The sequence below is a fragment of the Marmota monax genome, unplaced genomic scaffold, assembly GCF_021218885.2.
Source record: "Marmota monax isolate L192 unplaced genomic scaffold, Marmota_monax_Labrador192_F-V1.1 WCK01_AAM20220418_F8-fsc00171, whole genome shotgun sequence".
Taxonomy (NCBI): domain Eukaryota; kingdom Metazoa; phylum Chordata; class Mammalia; order Rodentia; family Sciuridae; genus Marmota; species Marmota monax.
Genome location: NW_026694658.1, coordinates 1,402,264 through 1,423,806, shown reverse-complemented (window position 1 = coordinate 1,423,806; position 21,543 = coordinate 1,402,264). Strand labels below are relative to the sequence as shown.

The 21,543-nt window shown below is 35.6% G+C and overlaps 1 protein-coding gene and 1 pseudogene across 1 annotated transcript in view; one reads left to right on the top strand and one right to left on the bottom strand.

The window, feature by feature from the left end:
* Positions 1 to 21,543, top strand: part of Usp32 (ubiquitin specific peptidase 32) — a 175,677-nt gene that overhangs the window by 5,339 nt on the left and 148,795 nt on the right. The gene's annotated exons all lie outside the window — the stretch shown is intronic.
* On the bottom strand, positions 14,664 to 21,012 carry LOC124078432 (large ribosomal subunit protein uL22m-like; annotated as a pseudogene).

Below are 21,543 nucleotides of genomic sequence, written 5' to 3'. Positions count from 1 at the left end.
AAATAAACAAAATAAAGGCATTGTCCATCTACAACTGAAAAAAAATTATTTTGCTTATCCACCAATCCTAGGATGCATTAAAACACTGACTCCCTAACCAAGATTTTGTTCACCAAGTTTCTGATTATTACCATTATAATTTCCTTAGTTTAATACTTACTGTGATGTTAGCTAAGCTAGTTTAGCATAATATCAGCCTCTGAATGAAAACTGAATTTCACAGCATTATTTATTCTGTCATTAAGCCTTTATTTTTCTTCATCTGAATTTATTAAATTCACCAATAACTTTGTGACATTTAGAATAGATCCTGGCCTGTTCTTATTACTTGTAATGGAGAAAAATGAGGATTTTTAAAAATTGGTCTGCTCATATGTAGTTAGGTAGGTGCCATTCCTCATAATCTCCAGTTTTTACATTTGGAGAGTCAGTGACAAATACACCAATGAACACTGGATTTTGGGGGATGAGCAGGATGAGATGACATCAGTTGCTTATTAGTCCCACTTACCAAACTGAACAGCTTTTGTTTGTTTTTGTTGTTCATTGTCTTTGTGCTTAAATGAGACTTTACAGTGGCAGCCCTCAGGGTTGCTTTCCATAAAAATGTGCAATTTCGAGTGAGTTGGGATTGTGATGCCCAACCAGTAGCCAGATATTTTCACAGGAGAAAGGGAAGATTTTTGGCACTTGGAAGATTTTTGACTTGGTTGCAGAAAAGTAATTATTATTATTAGGGTACTGATTAGTATTATTTCTATGACTATAGAAAATCTGTTTTTTGAGCAGTAGAAATTGAGGTTGACAGTTTGAATTAGAAATTTCAATGTTAAACAGCTGCAGTGGTGGATTTTATTTATTAATTAAAAGTTAGTTTTCTTGTAGTGGTGCTGAAAAGACAAGGATGGGACTGACAGTTATTTTCATACTGTATCCAGGAAGTGTGGCTTCTCTTTAGAGGGGTTATTTATGTTTCTATTTTTGCCTTTTGGGCCTCATGATATTTGTGTTTAAATTGAGATATTTAATTCTTTTCTGCATGCCAGTAAGTTCTTCTCATTTAATAATTGGGAGCTCATGGAAGTTAGTGATGGATATTTAATTATTGACAAAAAAGCCTTTTTTGGGGGCGGGGGTACTGTGTTTTTTGAGAATATACTATTATAGTTAGAAACTTATCAATTCAACAACACCTACCTATTCAAAGATGATGGGTATTCAAGGCCTTTTCTTACCATCCCTCTTTATTAGGGATTTAGTACTCATTAACCCAAGGCTTTTTTTTTTTTAGTATCTTTATTTTATTTTTATGTGGTACTGAGAATCTAACCCAATGCCTCATGCATGCTAGGCGAACGCGCTACCACTTGAGCCACATTGCCCCACTAAGACTCTTTATTTTAGGAAATTCTCAAGTTCATCACTGTCTTATAAATGAGATTTGGGAAAAATTGATATTTTAAAACCTTTCTATAACATGTTTCTTGATACTGGACTGCATTAAAAGCAGAGTTATACTAAATAAGGTTTTACAGAGGAAGTTCTCTTTCATTTCTATAAAGAAGTTAGGTTGTTCAAGTATCTTACCCCTTTGGAAAAAGCCTTGTAACATTCACTGTGGTTGTTTTTTGATAATATATGAGATTCTGTAGAAATTCCTTTGTGAAAAAGGATTCTTCTATCAATATAGGGCTCCACTAGTCTTACCCATGACAGTAAATGGCACCACTATTCCAACCTAGTTGCTTAAGCCAAAAATTTGGAGACATCTCAGTTTTTTACTCTCTAACCTATTTCCTTATCTCCAGTTTGAATCTGTCACCAGATCCTGTTACTTTGGGGGCCAGTCTTTTTTTTTTTTTTTTTTTTTGGTTAATGTTTATTTTTTAGTTTTAGGTGAACACAATATCTTTATTTTACATGTATGTGGTGCTGAGGAGCGAACCTAGTACCTCATGCATGCTAGGTGAGCACTCTACCACTGTGTCACAACCCAGCCCTGGGGGGCAGTCTTTTAACTTCTGCTGCTCATCTTCATTGCTTCTACTCTAGTCCCAGCTCCTGTCATCTCTTGCTAAGACCATATAGTGGGTTTATAATGTCACACTGTAGTATGCTCTTATAATCCAAATCAGATCTTCTATCCTTTCTTTAAAGCTTATTATTATGTTAGGGAAAAAAATATAATCTTTGTAGTGGTCTACAAGGCCTAAATTACTTGGCTCCTGCTTAAAATTCCAACCTCAATCGTAGTAATTTCCCTTTTGTCTTCTTTATACTAGCCACATTAGCTTTCTTTTTCTTTTTGGAACATAATTGTGGCTTGCCACCTTTGCATTTGCTGCTTTCAGCTTGGAAAGACTATTTACAAATTTTCACACATCTAGTTTATTTTCATACCTGATGCCCCAGCTCAGATGCATTGAGGAGGTCTTGTTTATCACCTTATATAAAGTGGTATTCTTCTGTCACTCTTGTAATATTCTGAGTGAATATTAGTTTGTAGCCTTTCTGTATGATTATTATGTTTATTTTCAGGTGTGTTGCTGAATCCCTGGTACTAAGATAGGTGCAGTGCTTGCTTATTTGTTTGCAATACTGGGGATTGAACCGAGGAGGGCTCTACTACTGAACTACATTCCAAGCCCTTTTTAAATTTCCTATTTTGAGAGAGGGTCTTACTGAATTGCCTGGGCTGGCCTAGAACTTTGAATCCTCCTGCCTAAGCCTCCTGAGTAGCTGGGATTGCCTAGTGTATATTAAATGCTTGATAAATTTTGGATGATTGGGGGAATGTATAAATGTGTAATTTGTCAAGAGATGTAGAAAACTTGTATAATATTTGTAAGTTTTGGACTAAAAAATGGAATATAAACAGGAGTTGAATATACTAAGCAACATGAGTCTCAGATTATTTTCCTTTTCAGCAACTTTAAAAAAGTTTTTGCTAGGGCTGGGGATGTGGCTCAAGCGGTAGCGCGCTCGCCTGGCATGTGTGCGGCCCGGGTTCGATCCTCAGCACCACATACAAACAAATGTTGTGTCCGCCAAAAAGAAACCTAAAAAATAAATATTAAAATTCTGTCTCTCTCTCTCTCTCTCTCTCTCTCTCTCTTTCTCTAAAAAAAAAAAGTTTTTGCTAAAAGTTTTGAACAATAGTTAAAAATATATTAGTCTTAAATATAATATATGCTTTATATATTGTGACTTGTTTCAAATATTTAAAAGTTGATATCTAACAAATACTTGAGACAACAGAATGGGAGTAAAGTAACTTTTATGCTTACGTGAACATGAGAGTGCTTTTTTTTAGTTTTAGGTGGACACGATATCTTTATTTTGTTTTTATATGGTGCTGAGAATCGAACCCAGCGCCTCACGCATGCTAGGCGAGCACGCTACTACTTGAGCCACATCCCCAGCCCTAAAAAATATTTTTTATAGTAGATGGATACAATACCTTTATTTTATTTTTATGTGGTGCTGAAGATCCAACCCAGTGCCTCACACTTGCTAGGTGAGCGCTCTACCAACTGAGCTACAAACCAGCCCCCATCTCCATCCCTTTTTATTTTGAGACAGGCTCTTACTTAGGTGCCAGGACTGGCTTTGAACTTTTAATCCTATTGCCTCAAGTCTCCTGAGTTGCTGGCAAGTCAGATGTGTGCCTCTGTGGTAGTACATTTAACTTAGAGGGGATCTCCTTGATTCCCAGGTTGTCCTTGAACTCCTGGGCTTAGGTGATCCTCCTGCCTTGGCCTCTGAGTAGCTGGAATAGGGACTAGCCGCCACAAGTACTTGGCTGCCTTACTGGGTAAAAAGCCCCCCCCCCCCCCCGCCCCCCAATGGTGCTGGGGATCAAACTCAGGGCCTTGTGCATGTTAGGGAAGCACTACCACTGAACTACATCCATAGGCCCTCTTTTTTCTTTTCTTTTTTTTTTTTTACTAGCTCCTTTTTCTTTTATACTTCATGGCTAATGCTTCCCCCCACTTCTTTTCTTCATTTGGTTTTTATCACAGTGATAGATGACCAAAATTTAGAATCAAATAATAATACAAGGCTTATTACTGAAAACAGTTGTACATACCCTTAATTCCTCTCTCCTCCACCAGTTTTCCTTTCCTCCATCAGCCAGTGCCTTAAATATTTTAAATTTCTTGGTTTGCTCTTTGCTTATATATTTCAAAATAATATGCTTATTCTGCTACTTTTGTCCATTTAAAGGCTTATTTATTGGCTTCCAACTATTGAACATGAGGATTTAGCTGTATGTTCTACCAGTTCACCAAACATTCAAATATATTCCTCCTGTCTTCCCATTACCTCATCCTTTGTGTGTGTGTGTGTGTGTGTGTGTATTATACACACACACACACACACACACATATATATATATATATATATATAATAATTTTGGTTAAATTAATGTCAGTGTTTACATTATTAGACCTTTTTAAATGTTCTTCAAAGCTAATATGGTAGGATTATTTTTCTTTTCCCTACATGATTTCCTTATTAATCTTTATTTAATTTATTTATTTTTATGTGGTGCTGAGGATCGAACCCAGGAAGGACCTTGCACATGCTAGGTGAATGCTCTACCGCTGAGCCACAATCCCAGCCCTGATTTCCTTATTTTAATAATTGCCTTTTTTTGTTGTTTGCAACTGTTTTTATAATTCAACCTCAAAAGCTTCTGTCTTCTCCATATATTCAGATACGTCATAAGTTGTATATCCCGTTTTCTGTATCCCTTGTTTCCTCTTTATTTATTTATTCCATATTGGTGGAGCTCATTTCTGGTAGCTTCTTAGAAAAGGTGTCCACAAGGTAAAGTTTCTTGTATCTCTACTTTTTCCTTCTCTTTAGTTTTCAAGAGCTTCTGTTTCTTTTATCAGTTAATTATTCTGAAAGTGTCTTTTAATAATCATTATGCTTGGTCTCTGGTCATTTGGATTTTTTTTTAAACAGAGAGAATTTTTTAATATTTATTTTTCAGTTTTTGGTGGACACAACATCCTTATTTTATTTTTTTATGTGGTGCTGAGGATGGAACCCAGCGCCCTGCGCATGCCAGGCGAGCGCGTTACCGCTTGAGCCACATCCCCAGCCCATCATTTGGATTTTGGTTTAAGACTTAGGACAGTTTTCATTGCAGTGATCAGAGACTGGGGTTTCGAAATGCAGTTTTCATGACATACCAGTAGACTATAAAACTCCACGAGGGTAAGGACATATGTATCTGTCTTAACTGGTATGTCCCTAGTACTTGTGTAGTGCATACCAAATATTAACTACCAGTTCACATTTGTTGAAGGAGTGAATTGGATATCAAAGCAATCTTTTCTAAAAACTAGGTTGTATTTAGTGGAAACTTAGGGTATGTGTGTATGTATGTATGTATCTTTTTTTTTTTTTTTTTTTTTTTTTTTTTTTTTTTTTTTTTAAAGAGAGAGTGAGAGAGATAGAGGTAGAGAGAGAGAGAATTTTTTAATATTTATTTTTTAGTATTTGGCGGACACAACATCTTTGTTTGTATGTGGTGCTGAGGATCGAACCCGGGCCGCACGCATGCCAGGCGAGCGCGCTACCGCTTGAGCCACATCCCAGCCCCTGTATGTATGTATCTTAAGGCTTATAATTGTATGTGTATTTTACTTTTAAAAATAGTTGCATTCAATATGTCTGTCATTTTTGGCTCTACTTTAAATATGGTTTTGGAATTTCTTGATGAGCAGCTGTGGTAGGAAGCTGTGGAGCCTTCTAACAGTTGTTAGATTAATAAATTTGGTTTGGAGATTCTTTAGTTTAGCAAGTATCTATAAATGAACTCTTTCACTGAGTGGAGTGGAGGTTTATAGACTGATGTTATTCTTTGTCAGAGATGCTAACTTGATAGCATATACAAGGTCCTGGCATCAATCCCCAGCACCACCAAAAACAAAGACAAAAACAAAAAAAAGCTGACTTGTGGAACCACTGGTACTATAGAGATTCAAATTGAAATTGATAGAAGATTGCCAAGCAAATATATTTAAATAGTAAAAGAAATGGGAGATCACCTGAATGAACACTTGGCAGAAAACAATGTCTCATAGAAAAATGTTCCAAAGTTGGAGGTGTAACTCAGTGTTAAAAGTGCTTGCCTAATGTGTGGGGCGCTGGGTTTCATCCCTAGCACCACAAGGGAAAACAAAAAAAGTTTTACATTTTGAATGGAACATATTTTAAGTTTTTTTTTTTAGTTGTAAATGGACAGCATTCCTTTATTTATTTTTGTATGCAGTGGTAAGGATTGAACCCAGTGCCTTACACATGCTAGGCAAGCTCTCTGCCACTAAGCCCCAGCCCCAGCCTACATATTTTTTATATTATTTTAGTAGAGTCCAAAACTAAATGCAACTTATGTTTTCTATAACTTTTCTTATATGTTTCATGTCTTTACGAATTACACAGGCCCAAGCCAGAAACCAGGCCATTAATTGAAATACTTTTCTTTTTTTCATATTTAATTTATTTACAATACTACCTCTTTATACCTTCTTATCTTCTATTCTCCATCTGTAAAGTCATCAACTTAGATTAGACCTTCATGTGTACCTTGGACTGTACCTTGCCAATCTATATATTTTTACCAAAGTAATCTTTCTAAGCTCAGCATGGCAAACTGGTAGTTTCTGTGATTTGGTTTCTCCCTGAACTCATGTCTTTGCAAATAGAGTGGAGGATTATAGTCTGATCTTGAAATGTTCTACTTCTCCACAGGTTCTCCTTTCTTCTTTTATATATATATGTATGTGTATATATACAACACATATATGTACACACACATATAGTTTTTTAATTGTAGATGGATACAATACCTTTATTTCATTTACTTTTTAATATGGTACTGAGGATTGAACCCAGAGCCTCACATATGCTAGACAAGTGCTCTAGTACTGAGCCATACCCCCAACTCAACTCCCCCTTCCTTTATTACTTACATGTAGTAAAATGCACACATTTTACTGTATGGCTTGATGAATTTTTAGGTGTGCGCCCAAGTAACCACCATGCAAAATCAAATATAAATTTCCAGAATCCAAATACACTTCTTCCTTTCCTATCCCAGTTGATACTGTCCCTCACAGTTATTCTGACTTTTGTCACCATAGATTGCTTGTACTATTTTCACACCTTATATAAATAGAATTCGTGCAATATTTACTTTTTTGTGTATGCATGGGTGAAATAATTTTTATTTTTAGTTCTCTTTGGTACTAGGGATTGAATCCAGGGGTGCTTAACCACTAAGCCACATCCCCAGCCCTTTTTTATATTTAGAGACTGGGTCTTGCTGAGTTGCTCAGGGCCTTGCTAAGTTGTTGAGGCTGTCAAGTTAAACTTGTGATCCTTCTGTCTGAGCCTCCTGAGCCACTGGGATTACAGGTGTGCACCACCATGCCTGAGTCGCTCTCCCTCTCTTTTTTTGTTTTTGATTTTTTAAAAAAGTTGACATTTATTTATTTATTTATTTGTATGTGGTGCTGAGAATTGAACCCAGTGCCTCACACATGCTTGGCAAGCGCTCCATCACTGAGTTACAACTCCAGCCCCTGATTCTCAATTTTAAGACTTAAAATTGAAGCATTGTTTTTATTTATTTATTTATTTTAGTTACACATGACAGTACAATGATCTTGACATATCATACATTTGAATCAAATGGGGTATAATTTCTCATTTTTCTGAGTGTACAGGTTGCAGAATCACATTGGTTTGAAGCATTCTTTCTGTGAAGGAAATTGCTAACAAGATTAATTACTAATGTCTTGAAATTAGGGCCAGTGTGTTTATTTCTAGTATTTGACATAGTGGTAGGCATGCTTATCAATGAACTGGCATGTATCTTTCCCTTGAACTATCAGGCCAGATTTTTTTTTTAAAATATTTTTTTAGTTGGACACAATATCTTTATTTATTTTTATGTGGTGCAGGGGATTGAACCCAGTGCCTCATGCATGCTAGACAAGCGCTCTACCATTGAGCCACAACCCCGTCCCCAGATTTTTTTTGTTTAATAGTCTTTTTGGTTATACATGACAGAGAATGTATTTTTTTTAACAAACAGTTTTAATTAGTTAACATGACAGTAGAATGCACTTTGATGCATCATCTATAATGGAGTATAATTTCTCATTCTTCTGGTTACATATGTTGTAGAATCCCACCAGTTGTATAGTTATAAATGTACGTAGGGTAATAATGTCTGATTCTTTCTACTATCCTTCCTCCCCCTAGCAGAATGTATTTTGATATATCATACATACATGGAGTATATATAACTTCTCATTTTTGTAGTTGTACATAATGTGGAGATACACTGGTCATGTATTCATATATGAATGTAGGAAAGTTATTCTATTGTCATTCTACTGTCTTTTCTATTTTCCAATTCTCATTCCTTTTCTCTGCTCCCTACTCTCCCTGTTCAATCTGGTGAAGCCCCTCCCATTGTGAGTCAGCATTCACATATCAGAGAGAACATTAGGCCTTTGGTTTTTTGGGATTGGCTTAACATTTCACTTAACAAGATAGTCTCCAATTCCATTCATTACCAGAAAATGCTATAATTTCATTCCTCTTCATGACTAATACTCTATTGTATATATTTACTACCTGACCAGGTATTTTATATTAAAAAATATTTATTTTTTAGTTGTAGTTGAACACAATATCTTTATTTTGTTTATTTTTATGTGGTGTTGAGGATCGAACCCAGGGCCCAGCATGTGTGAGGTGAACATTCTGCTGCTGAGCCATAACCCCAGTCCCCTGATCAGATCTTTATAATCAAAACTAAGCGGGGCTGGGGATGTGGCTCAAGCGGTAGGGCGCTCGCCTGGCATGCGTGCGGCCCGGGTTCGATCCTCAGCACCACATACAAAACAAAGATGTTGTGTCTGCCGAGAACTAAAAAATAAATATTAAAAAAGAAATTCTCTCTCTCTCACTCTCTTTAAAAAAAAAAAAAAAAACTAAGCCCAGGAATTGAGCTGTATTAGAAGTTTTCCCTAACACTGCCCTTATTCTTCCTCCTCTGTTTTGCTATAAAGAACTTTGTAGTAGTCATCCCAATACATTACAGCTGCTATTTTGATTGTCTTTACTTTTTTGATGGATTTCAAAATAAGGATTAAGGGGCTTAGAGGTGACTGGCAGGGGCTTATTAAAATGTTAATTGAGATTGTGGAACTTCTCCCTGTTGCCTGCCTACTGAGAACAGCCCTCTGATCCATGGGAAGAAATGTTGACTGAAAGAAGGGATAACTTGGTGCTCTATGAATAAAGAAAGCTGACAGAAAAAAGCTGGTAATGATAATCTATTAAGTTGTAGATTTTTTTGGGGGGGTTGTACCGGGGATTGAACTCAAGGGCACTCAACCACTGAGCCACATCCCCAGCTCTATTTTGTATTTTATTTAGAGACAGATTCTCTGAGTTGCTTAGTGTCTCGCTTTTGCTGAGGCTGGCTTTGAACTCAAGATCCTCCTGCCTCAGCCTCTGAAGCTGCTGTGATTATAGGCATGTGCCACTGTGCCTGGCTAAGTTGTAGTTTCAGTAGAATAAATCATTGTTTGACTGATGTTGTTTATGTAAATAGTCAAATATTCCAGAAATATCAACATTTATTATTAAGGCATTATAAATAATGCTTCCTAATCCTAAATTAAAGTTATTTGAACCCATGAAGCACTCAGTAGTAAATATAAAAGAAAGAAGAAGACCTTTTATATAAAGGCTAGATTTTTTTTGAACCCAGGAATGTTCTACCACTGAGCTATGTCCCTAGCCCTCGGTTTCTTATTTTTATTTATTTTTGATACTGAGGATTAAACACTCTGGTGCTTAATCATTGAGCCACAACCCCAGTCTCTGTTTTATTTTGAGACACGTCTCACTAAATTGCTGAGGCTCGCTTTGAACTTGCGATCTTCCTGTCTCAGCTTCCTGAGTTGTTGGGATTACAGGCGTGTGCTACTGAATCTGGCCGTTTTTTATTATGAGCCAGGTTCTTGATAAATTACTGAAGCTGGCCTTGATTTGACATCCTCAGCCTCCTGAGTCACTGAGATTACAAGCGTGGGCCATCTTGCCTGGCTCGGAACTAGTAGATTTCTGATTTGTGTATAATTAGCACCTTTGTTTAAATTTGGGTGGCCACTTTTTACAGGTTAACCTTGGTGTGATGATTCTTAGGTATGTCTCTTGAACAGCGAGTACTTAGTGTAAATAGGGGACTTGGGAAAGTCGTGTAAAAATTCTATGCATTTTGGCACCTATTTTCACCATGTAATTTAATTTGATACATATTCCTTTTTTTTTTTTAATTTAAAAGAGGGTCTTAGTGTTGTGCTCAGGCTGGCTTTAAATTTAAAATCCTCCTGTCTCAGCCTCCCTACTATCGGAACTACCAATGTGCTCTATACCAATTGTCCCTACTTAAAAATTTTAACCTCTTCTCCATAGTAGGCATCCTGTGGGAATAATTGGTTTGCTCTTGTCATATTTCTGTCACTTCTATTATCTGGGATGACTTTTTCATCCCCTCACATCTATTTTGATAATTGTATATTATACAAGGTGTTGACAAGACAAGATGAAGTTAGATTGTAAAGATTTATTCTCATTTGATTCTGTCTATTCTGGTCTTTGCCAAAATCTTAACTTCCTTTGCTAGCCTTTGTGGTGCATGCCTGTAATCCCAGGTACTTGAGAAGAAGCTAAGGCAGGAGGATCACAAGTTTGAGACCTCCAATTTTGTCTCAAAAATTAAAAAGGATTGGGGATGTGGATCAGTGGTAGCATGTTTCTAGTGCCACAAAACAAACAAAAATCCTGGTGTCTTCTCAGGAATTGTTGATGTATTATCTAGCACTTATTTATCTCCTCTGAAATCTTGTGACTCTTAATTTACATCCTTTATATTTGAGTATTTTTCATACACATGATATTGTTTCCTGTGTAATGGTTTACTCTCCCCACTAGATTGAGATCTTGGGGATGAAACTTTTTTTTTTTTTTTGCACTGTTCTAAGCACTCCTTAGGTATTTACCATGTGCTTGATGATTGAGAAAACCATATGGTTATAGTCATTGGTTTATATAATTGTGATAGGTTGCTTTAAAAAAATTCATAGTTCTTTCTTAAATAAGAATTTAAGAAATTTTTCTTTTTGGGGCTGGGATTGTGGCTCAGCGGTAGAGCCTAACATGGGCGGGACCCGGGTTTGATCCTCAGCACCACATAAAAATAAAGGCATTCGTTGTGTCCATCTACACCTAAAAAAATAAATATTTAAAAAAAAAAAGAAATTTTTTTTAATTACACCCTTTTAGTTTCATTTCCATGTCTTCTAAATGTCAGATAACATTGGTTCATATCTCCAGCTTCCAATTTGTAAGTATAGAATGTGACTGCAGGTTACAATTATAGGTCTTAAAGAACTGCACTGCATGACAATTCTATTTGTGATAGAAGAATTTATTAGAAGATAAGACAGTTGTAGGTTGCTTTGGAATTTAGAAGACTTGCTTGCCTCATGTATTTGTGTCACTTTGAGGATTTGAAAACATACCCCAAATGTCTACTCTTTACCAGTGCCTCTTGTGTTCCTGGCTGTGGTAAGCTAAACTGAAAGAGGGTAGACTTTGCTGTTTATCTTAGTGTGTTGAGTCCCTTTGTCTGGAGTATGGTAATTATTTATGCATTTTCCTATGGAAGTGAAAATAACTGCGGGTGGATTTTTTAGCTCTTCAAAGTTTTCATATTTACTAAGTCTTCACAATTATCCTTTAAGAGTTAAGAAACCCTACTGTTTTTCTTAATTTATGTAGGGGCTAATTTGACAATACATTGTTGTAAAATATTCTGTAAAAATTAGTATATATTTTTTGAAAGTATTTTAACATACTAACACATAAATACGCATTTTTTATGTATGTTATGTATCTTTGAGAGAGAAGCAGTATTGTATTTTCAACTAAGTCATTTTTTTTTAACCACTAAATTGCCTAGGTTGAACTCCTAGTCTCAACTGATCTTCCTGCCTTAACCTCCTGAGTAGCTGGGACTACAAGTGCATGCCACCACACCTGGCTCAACTACATCTTTAAAATTAATTATTATTATTATGGGTACTGAGGATTGAACTCAGGGCACTTTGCTACTGAGCTACATCCCCAGACCTTTTAATTTTTTTATTTAGAGACAGAATGTTGCTGAGTTGCTAAGTGCCTCTCTAGGTTGCTGAGGCTGGCTTTGAACTCCTGATCTTCCTGTCTCCCCAGCCACTGGGATCACAGGTGCTTGGCTGAAAAAATACTTTTTGAATGAAAAATGTACATATTTATGAGGTATAGTGTGATCTCTTTCTGTCTCCCTTTCTCTCCTTTTCTTCTTTGTGAGTGCACTACCACTGAACCACATCTCAGCCCCAATATGGTATTTCAGTATATATGTTTTCATATATATATATGATCAGATCAGTAATGATTATTTCCTTATCATTACTTTGTGTTTTGAGCCTCTTCATGTTTTTTAGGATAATTAAGATACTTCTGGATTATTTCATTTGATTTTTTTGGGGAGATGCCAGGGATTGAACTCAGGGATGTTTAGTCACTAAGCCACATCCCTAGCCATTTTTTTGTATTTTTATTTAGAGCCAGGGTCTCACTGAGTTGCTTATGGCCTTGATAAGTTGCTAAGGCTGGCATTGAACTCATGATCCTCATTATTTGAATTTTTGTTGAATTTTCCCATACTCAGGTATACACTTTTTTTATGGTTTTCCAATCCATTTTATTATTTTGGTAAAATATGCATAACATGAAAGTTATCATTTAAGGTTTTTTAAGTGTATAAATTATACACTATTATACTAATAGTGTCCTTAAGTATATTCATGATCTCATACAACCTTCACCACTGTTTGTTTCCAGAACTTGTTCCTCATCCCAAACAAACTCGCTACCCATTAAACAATAACTCCTCATTCCCCTTTTGCCTAGACCCTGGTAACCTCTGCTGTACTTTGTGTCTCTGAATTTGCCTGTGTAGGTACTGAATTAAATAGAATCATATATTAATCCTTTCATGCCTTATTTCACTTAGGTTAATGTTTTCAAGGTTCATCCATGTTGTACCATGTAGCTGAATTTCATTCCTTTTTCTAGCTGAATGCTGTGTATATACCGCATCTTGTTTATACGTTCATTTATTGATGGGACATGTGAGTTATTTCCACCGTTTGGCTATTGTGAGATGTTAACATTGGTATACAGATATTCTTTTGAGTCTCTATTTTCAATTCCCCCATCCCTGTACTGGTATTGAATCCAGAGGCACTTTGACACGGAGTTTCATCCACAGCTTTTTTATTTTTAGACAGGCTTTCATTAAATTGCTGAGACTGACCTTGAACCTGCAATTCTCCTTCCTCGGCCTCCTTAGTACTTAGGATTTATAAGTGTGTACCACTGGAGGTGGCTCTACTTTCAGTTCTTTTGGCTCTCTACATAAGGATGAAATTTCAGGGTCATATGGTTATAAGTTGTATGTTTAAATTTTTTAAGGAACTGCTAAACTTGTTTCCACCCCAGCTGTAACATTTTATATTCCCACCAGCAATGCACAAGAGCTCTATTTTCTCTATATCCCATTCAGTTTTTGTTATCTTTTTAAATTAGTAGACATCCTAGGGAGTGTGACTTAGTATCATTACGGTTTTGATTTGTAGTTCCTTAGTGACTGATGATGTTAAGCATCTTTTCATGTACATATTGGTCATTGGTGTATATTTGGAGAAATGTCTATTTAAGCTCTTTACTCATTTTTTAATTGGATCATTTGTTTTTAATTGTTGACTTATAGGAGTTTTTATTCTGGATATTAATCCCTTATTAGAAATATGATTTGCAAATATTTTCTCTCATTCTATGAGTTACCTTTTATGTTCTTGAAAATACCTTTTGGTTAAATGTTTTAAATTTTGATGAAGTCAGTTATGTAGTTTTGAATTTAAATGTTATAGATTGTGCAGAGATTATAACCAATTACAAAGCATTGGTAGATTGACTTCACAACTGCAGAAAAATAGCATAAAAGGAGCCTTAGTCCTTACACCTGTACCTTCCAAAATGAAGAATCTGTTGGAAATATCTGAGTAATTTACAGTATGTGGGTAAATTAAAGCAGATGGTACTGGTAAAAAAGCAGTGATGCCTGTGAAAAAGCATAGGAGAGCCAACTTTATTTCAAATCTTACCAGGAGTTAAAAAAAAATCAGGATTTTCATTAGGGAACGTCAAAAAATGTTTGCCTTTATTACTGACTACATGTACACATATTGATCTTATTACTGAATACCAAAAAAAAAAAAAAAAAAAAAAAGTAGTAGTAGTACTGTGTGTGTGTGTTTGTGTGTGTTTTTTTGCCTTTAAAGTTTCTTTGTTCTCTTTCCTCTCCCCTAACCTTTCTCAGTACTGGGGGATTGAACCCAGGGATGGGTGCTCTACCAGTGAGCCACATCCCCAGCCCTTTTTAAAAATTTTAATTTTGAGACAGGGTCTGGCTAAGTTGCTCAGGCTATACTCAAACTAGTGATCCTCCTGCCTCAGCCTCCTGAGTAGCTGGGATAAGCATGAACGATGGTCTGGCTGCAGAGGTCCTGAATATACTCCATGGTGTGAGTGACTGTTGTCTTTGGTTCCTCAGGTGAATGTTGGGATCCTTCCACCAACTTGGTAAAATGATGACAATAAACTTTCTCCATGATTCCAAGTGACCTCCGCCTGTGGTTGCTAGTGGATGTGTTTCAGGCACTAGCTTCACCCTAAGGTAGACTCAGCTGTCCATAAAATGGATCTGAGTCCACATTGTGGTTGGTCTCTTACTGCCATATTTTGTGCTTCTAAAAGACCTGTTTAATTTTTTGTTCCCCTCCTTTTTGTGTCACTGAATTCCATTTGAGCCAAAGCCTGGTCAGTGGACATTCCTCACATTAATTTTGCCTTTTTTTTAACTTTGTTTTTGTGGTAGATTTTTGTTGGTCTTTGAAGTTTGCCAGGCAGTTGTGGAGGGTAAACAATTTTATTCTTCCTCTCCCATGTCCCAGAAATCTCAAGTGAAGCCCTTGTGTGAACATATGATTGGGGTAACACACTGTCAGGTGAAAAGAAGTGGTTTCAGAGGTTTCAGTCCATGGTTGGTTGGCCTCATTTCTTTGAGTCTAAGGGGAGGCAGAACATCATGGTGGAAGGGCCTGTAAGAGGAAAGTTTCTCAGTTCATGGCAACCAGGAATCAGAACAGTGCTTTATTTGTATGAATTCTTAAATTTTACCTTTGTTAACTCAATTGTCTTCGGTGGTTAAACTGACATTTGTCTAGAATACTGTAAATTTCCAGAATTCAATTGTTTATTAAAAATCTATCCAGAGGGCTGGGGTTGTGGCTCAGTGGCAGAGCACTTGCCTCACACATGTGAGGCTTTGGGTTCGAGCCTCTCCACACCACATAAAAGTGAATAAACAAAGAGATTGTGTCCATGTATAACACAATTTTTTTTTTTAAATTGATATATCAAGAATAGTAGCTGAGGTGGGCTTTGAACTAATGATCCTCCAGCCTCAGCTCCTGAGCTGCTGGGATTGCAGGCATGCACCATTGTGCCCAGCTCTCCTTTTTCTTTTTTAAATATAGAAGAGCTAAGGGGATTCTACTGATAAGGCAAAAAAAAAAAAGTTTTTTTTTTTTTTTTTGAGGGGGAGTACCAGGGATTGAACCCAGAGGCATTTGGCTATTGAGCTACATACCCAGCTCTTTTTTGTAGTTTATTTAGAGACAAGGTCTCACTGAGTTGCTTAGTGCCTCGCCATTGCTGAGGCTGGCTTTGCGCTCGCAATCCTCCTGTCTCAGCCTCCAGATCCGCCAGGATTACAGGCATGCTCCTCCGCGCCTGGCAGTACTTATCTTTTCTTATTGTGTAACTAATAATTTGGATTGAGCATCTTTTCTATGTCTAAGTTTGGCTCAGTTTCCAAGTTTTCTTTTTTTGTGCTGTCAATATTGTGAAATACCTGAGAGAGCCCCTTTAATTTAATTTTTTTAAGAGAGAGAGAGAGAATTTTTTTTTTTTTAATATTTATTTATTTTAGTTTTCGGCGGACACAGCATCTTTGTTTGTATGTGGTGCTGAGGATCGAACCCGGGCCGCACGCATGCCAGGCGAGCACGCTACCGCTTGAGCCACATCCCCAGCCCTGAGAATTTTTTAAAAAATATTTATTTTTTAGTTTTCGGCAGACACAACATCTTTGTATGTGGTGCTGAGGATCGAACCCGGGCCGCATGCATGCCAGGCGAGCGTGCTACCACTTGAGCCACATCCCCAGCCCACGAGAGCCCCTTTAATTTAAATTTGTTTTTGTGAGCATCACCTCCTCTGGTCATCTTCTTTCTCTTTATTACCTTCATCTTTTTGCCATATCTTTTTAATTTTTTTAATTTAATTTTTTCTTTTTAGATATGCATGACAATAGAGTATATTTTGACATACATATATGCAATATAACTTATTGTAATTAGGATCCCATTCTTGTTGTACATGATGCAGAGTTTCACTGGTAGTGTATTTATATGTGAATATAAGAAAGTTATGTTCTATTCATTCTACTGTCTTTCCTATTCTCATCCCTCCTCCCTCCCATTCATTCCCCTTTGTCTAATCTAACGAACTTCTATTCTCCCTTCCTCCCTCGCTTATTGTGTGTTAGCATCCTCATCAGAGAGAACATTCTGGCCTTTTTTTTTGGGGGGGGATTGGCTTATTTCACTTATCGTGATAGTCTCCAGTTCCATTCATTTACTGGCAAATGCCATAATTCCATTCTTCTTTATGGCTGAATAATATTCCATTGTATATATACCACATTTTCTTTCTATTTATTCATCTGTTGAAGGGCACCTAGTTTGGTTCCATAGCTTAGCTATTTGTGGATTGAACTGCTATAAACATTGATTTTTTTTGCTACAGTCTTGTTGAGAAGTCCACCTTTAGTAAGGTCTAGCTATATATCAACAATTCAGCATTCTCATAGTCTGTTGTTTTCTTCTAAATCTCTCTTCATGTTTAGTCCAGATATAGCATTATCACTTTTCTTTTTTTAAAAATTTTTTTAGTTGTAGATGGACATGTACCTCTATTTATTTATTTATCTTTATGTGGTGCTGAGGTGAGAACCTAGGGCCTCACACATGCAAGGCAAGCACTCTACCACTGAGCGCTCTACCCCAGTCCTGCATTATCACTTTTCTTTGTTGCATTTTCATCTTTGTTGCGCTGTTCCCTTGTTTGATTATCAATTTTCATGAAATATTTTGTGGACTTACTGCACAACTACTCTGGATGAACTAAATAGCAGATACATAATGATCAATCAGTTTTGAAAGAAGTGATTTGGTCAGTTAAGATGATGTGCTTCATAGATTGAAGAACTAGCAGAGAAATTTGTTCTTAACATAGCTTTTACAGTTAATATATTGTGATGACTGAAATTTGAACTGTGTTTTGGGGGGACTTGTGCTAATTTAACTGTGGGAACTGTAATTCATGCCTACTGTAACCATGCAAGGAGGACATTAGTACGCATTTATACATTAGTATGTCTAAATGTGAAACATATACCTTGACAAAGACATTTGAAGAATGTGGTGATTGGTAGGGAAAAAGATAGGAGGCTTTGCTATATAACCTCAAATTTTTTTTTTTTGTAATTTCATTTTTTCTTCCTTCTTAAAATTGTACAGGCTTCCTGTCTTATGTGGTTTATTTTCTGTGGTTAGATTTTTAGTATTAGGTACTTTTTATTTCTTGGAGAACTGATTAGCAAAGATATTAATAATTTTTTTCACCAAATGATTTATGACTATTTATTATATAATGTTTATAGTTTTGAAAGAATTATGAATAACCTAAGTGTCCATTAGTAGAGGATTAGTAAAATAAATGTTTTATCTATACAATGAATATCGTACCCATTAAAGCTCATATGAAATATTTTATGTATTTTATTTTTGTAAATAATGTATGTAAAGAAAACAAATTGGATATATGTTTTGCAAACATTAACTGTGTGGTACAGCTGAAGGTAGTTTTTATTATTATATCTTTTTTATAATGAATTTAAATTGTTTTTCAAAGACTCTTATTACAAAATAAAATCAGAAGTAAAAAAAGAACTGTCATCTTTTAGGCCTTTTTTTCATGAATAACCTATGTTTCACATGTGATGTAATAAGTAGTTTTTTCTTTATGTTGGTATTTCATTGGAATTTGAAGTACCCTTTTAATTTAAAAATTTTTGTGATATGCCTTTTTTAGGTTAGTAGTTTTCAGATTAATGGGTAAAATGCTTTTTGTGCTTTATAACCAGTTGCTTCATGAAAATCAAATGGTGTTTGTGATGTTTCCAATAGCTTCTTTTAAATCATTTCCTTTATTGTTTCACAACTTTTTGAAGTATTTTGGGAACCAGAAAAATTGCTGTTTGGTAATGTCACTGAAAGTATATTGATGCAGAGTATGATAAGAAAAGAGGTCTTTGCCTTTTATTCAGTTAATTATAATTAATTATAGTACACTAATTATATTTTAAAATAAAATTAAAATCTGTTTTTAAAAAGTGTAAAATTCTTTCCAATGTCAAAGTTTTATGAAGAATTTTAAGATAAATTTTGAGTTTATCCTTCAGGTAATCATCTAGTAAAGATGTGAAAAATATTTTGTTCATCTGTGTTCTATAAAGAAGTTAAAGGCAGATTATTTTAAAACTTGAAGTAGAAAAAATGAAATTTCATGAGAAATCATATTTTCCTTTAAGAAAGCTCTTCTTTTCTGTGTATATTAGTTTCTTTTCTCTTTAAAAATTATTTTTAAAAAATTTTATTAAAAATTATTTTAAAATTTTATAAAAAAATTAAGCATTTTTAAATTAAATATTTATTAAAGACCTTCACTGTTCTAGGTTCTGTACTGAGAAAGAATACTACTTTCTAGGTAGTATCCAAACAGGGAGCAAGTGTTGTAAGCAAAGGCAAACAGGAATATAAACTACCAACCAATCACACTTTCATAAAACTTACTTAAAAAATTTAAAAGCTATATAAAAGTATTGTTTAGAGATTGGAAAATAATGGAAGAAAATTCTGTTTAATTCTGTTTAATTTAACAGTTAATTATTTGAGTTAACTTTTTTCAAGTTAATATTTTCTAATTGTTTTAATCATTATGTACATGCAATTTTGTACCTTGTATTTCTGAGATGTATGTATATATACATATATTTAACTTTATTTATTTATATTTTTATGTGGTGCTGAGAATCGAACCCAGTGCCTAACTTGTGCTAGGCAAGAGCTCTACCACTGAGCCACAACCCCAGCCCCGAGATGTGTATATATATATATATATTTTTTAAATATTTATTTTTTAGGTATAGATGGACACAACACAATGCCTTCATTTTTATGTGGTGCTGAGGATCGAACCTGAGTCCCGCCCGTTCTAGGCGAGTGCTCTACCACTGAGCCACAAACCCAGCCCCAAGATGTATATTTTTAATCAGTGTTATATATGCCTATAGTTTAAAGTGTTAAATAGTTTGAACAAGATTTGTTAAATGAGAAGCAGTTCTCTTAACCTTCCTTGGTATTTTCTCCTTCCCTGAAACCACATTATATTCTGTTAGTTGATCTTTGGTATTTGGTATTGATTTTTTTAAAAAAACTTCATATACACATATATTTTTGTTGATGGACCTTTATTTTATTCATTTATTTGTATGTGATGCTGAGAATTGAACCCAGTGACTCACACATGCAGGCAAGCACTCATCCACTGAGCCACAACCCCAGCCCTGGTATTGATTTTTTTCAGATTTACACATTGACTTCCCATTTCCTTTTTTTAAAAAAAATTTTTTTAAGTTATAGATGGACACAATACCTTTATTTATTTATTTATATGTGGTGCTGAAAATCGAACCCTGTGCCCCACGTGTGCCAGGCAAGCATTCCACCACTGAGCTACAACCCCAGCCCAACTTCCCTTTTCTGAGCATGAGAATTTGGTCTTTGTTCCTCTCTCCCCCATAGCCACTTCCCTCTCTCCTGTCGTTATTACTTGTTATAACCATAGTTATATGTTAATGTTAGATAAATATTCAGTGTTTATCTTATCATGACCCTGTTTATATGATCTTCAGCTGAGTTATGTAATAGGCTGTGACAACTTTTTTTTAACATAACCTTTGTTTCCCTGGAGCCAGTAATCGTTGTGGTTTTGTTTTTGCTTCATATTCTAAGTAGTTGTCACTTATTTAGTAGTAGCCTTGGGAAATTGATTTTTGGTGAATTGTTGCAGAGGAAACCCTGTGTCCTGAAGCTATTCCTGCATTGTCCCCCATGCTTCTCCAAGTTATAACTTTGAGTCTTTCAGAAAAGACAGCCTCCTGACATCCTTATTACATATATAGACATGATTACTGACCTAAGGATGAGATTCTTTATATATATACACACACACACACACACACACATATATATACACACACATATATATATATATATATATATATATATTTTTTTTTTTTTTTCCTCTTTCCTTTGGGAATATACATTGGCTTTGGGTACACTTCAACTCGTGAGGGCAGCTTCTTCACTTAAGTATCTTTGCCCCATAAGTCAAGTGAGAGCACCTTGGCTGTGACTGCTGCGCCTGGTACTTTTTGAGGGTGGAGAGTGAGGCACATGTTACTTTACCAAGATTCCTGTCAAGACTACCAGATGTTGGCAGTTTCTTCTTCTGATGTCTCCTGTGGCTGGCCATCTCACTGGTTTCAAGCTGAATGGTTACTGTGTGAACCTGACTCATATTTATGTTCTGGGGAACTCCCTCACCATTCATCCTGGGAATTCTCTACTAGATCTTTTGTTACTTGGATTCCAGATGTTCTGCTTTCTAAATTTTGTCTCAGTTTGAAACATGACTTCCTCTTGGAACTTTCTGAGATTATGAGGTAATGTATTTGAGATAAGCTTGACAATATTTTAAACCTATCCTCATACTTGACTAAAAGTCTGAGTTAAAATTCTAAGTTAGAAATAATTTTTCTGGGGCTGGGGATGTGGCTCAAGTGGTAGCGCGCTCGCCTGGCATGCGTGCAGCCCGGGTTCGATCCTCAGCACCACATACAAACAAAGATGTTGTGTCCGCCGAAAACTAAAAAATAAATATTAAAAAAAATTCTCTCTCTCTCTCTCTGTCTGTCTCTCACTCTCTCTTAAAAAAAAAAAAAAGAAATAATTTTTCTTCAGAATCTGTAAAGATACCACCTCAATTTTAGCCTAGCTTCCCAAGTAGTTGAGATACCCCGTGCCATTCTAATTTTAGAACCATGGTAATTGTTTCTGTCTACAGAAGTTAATTGGATCTTTA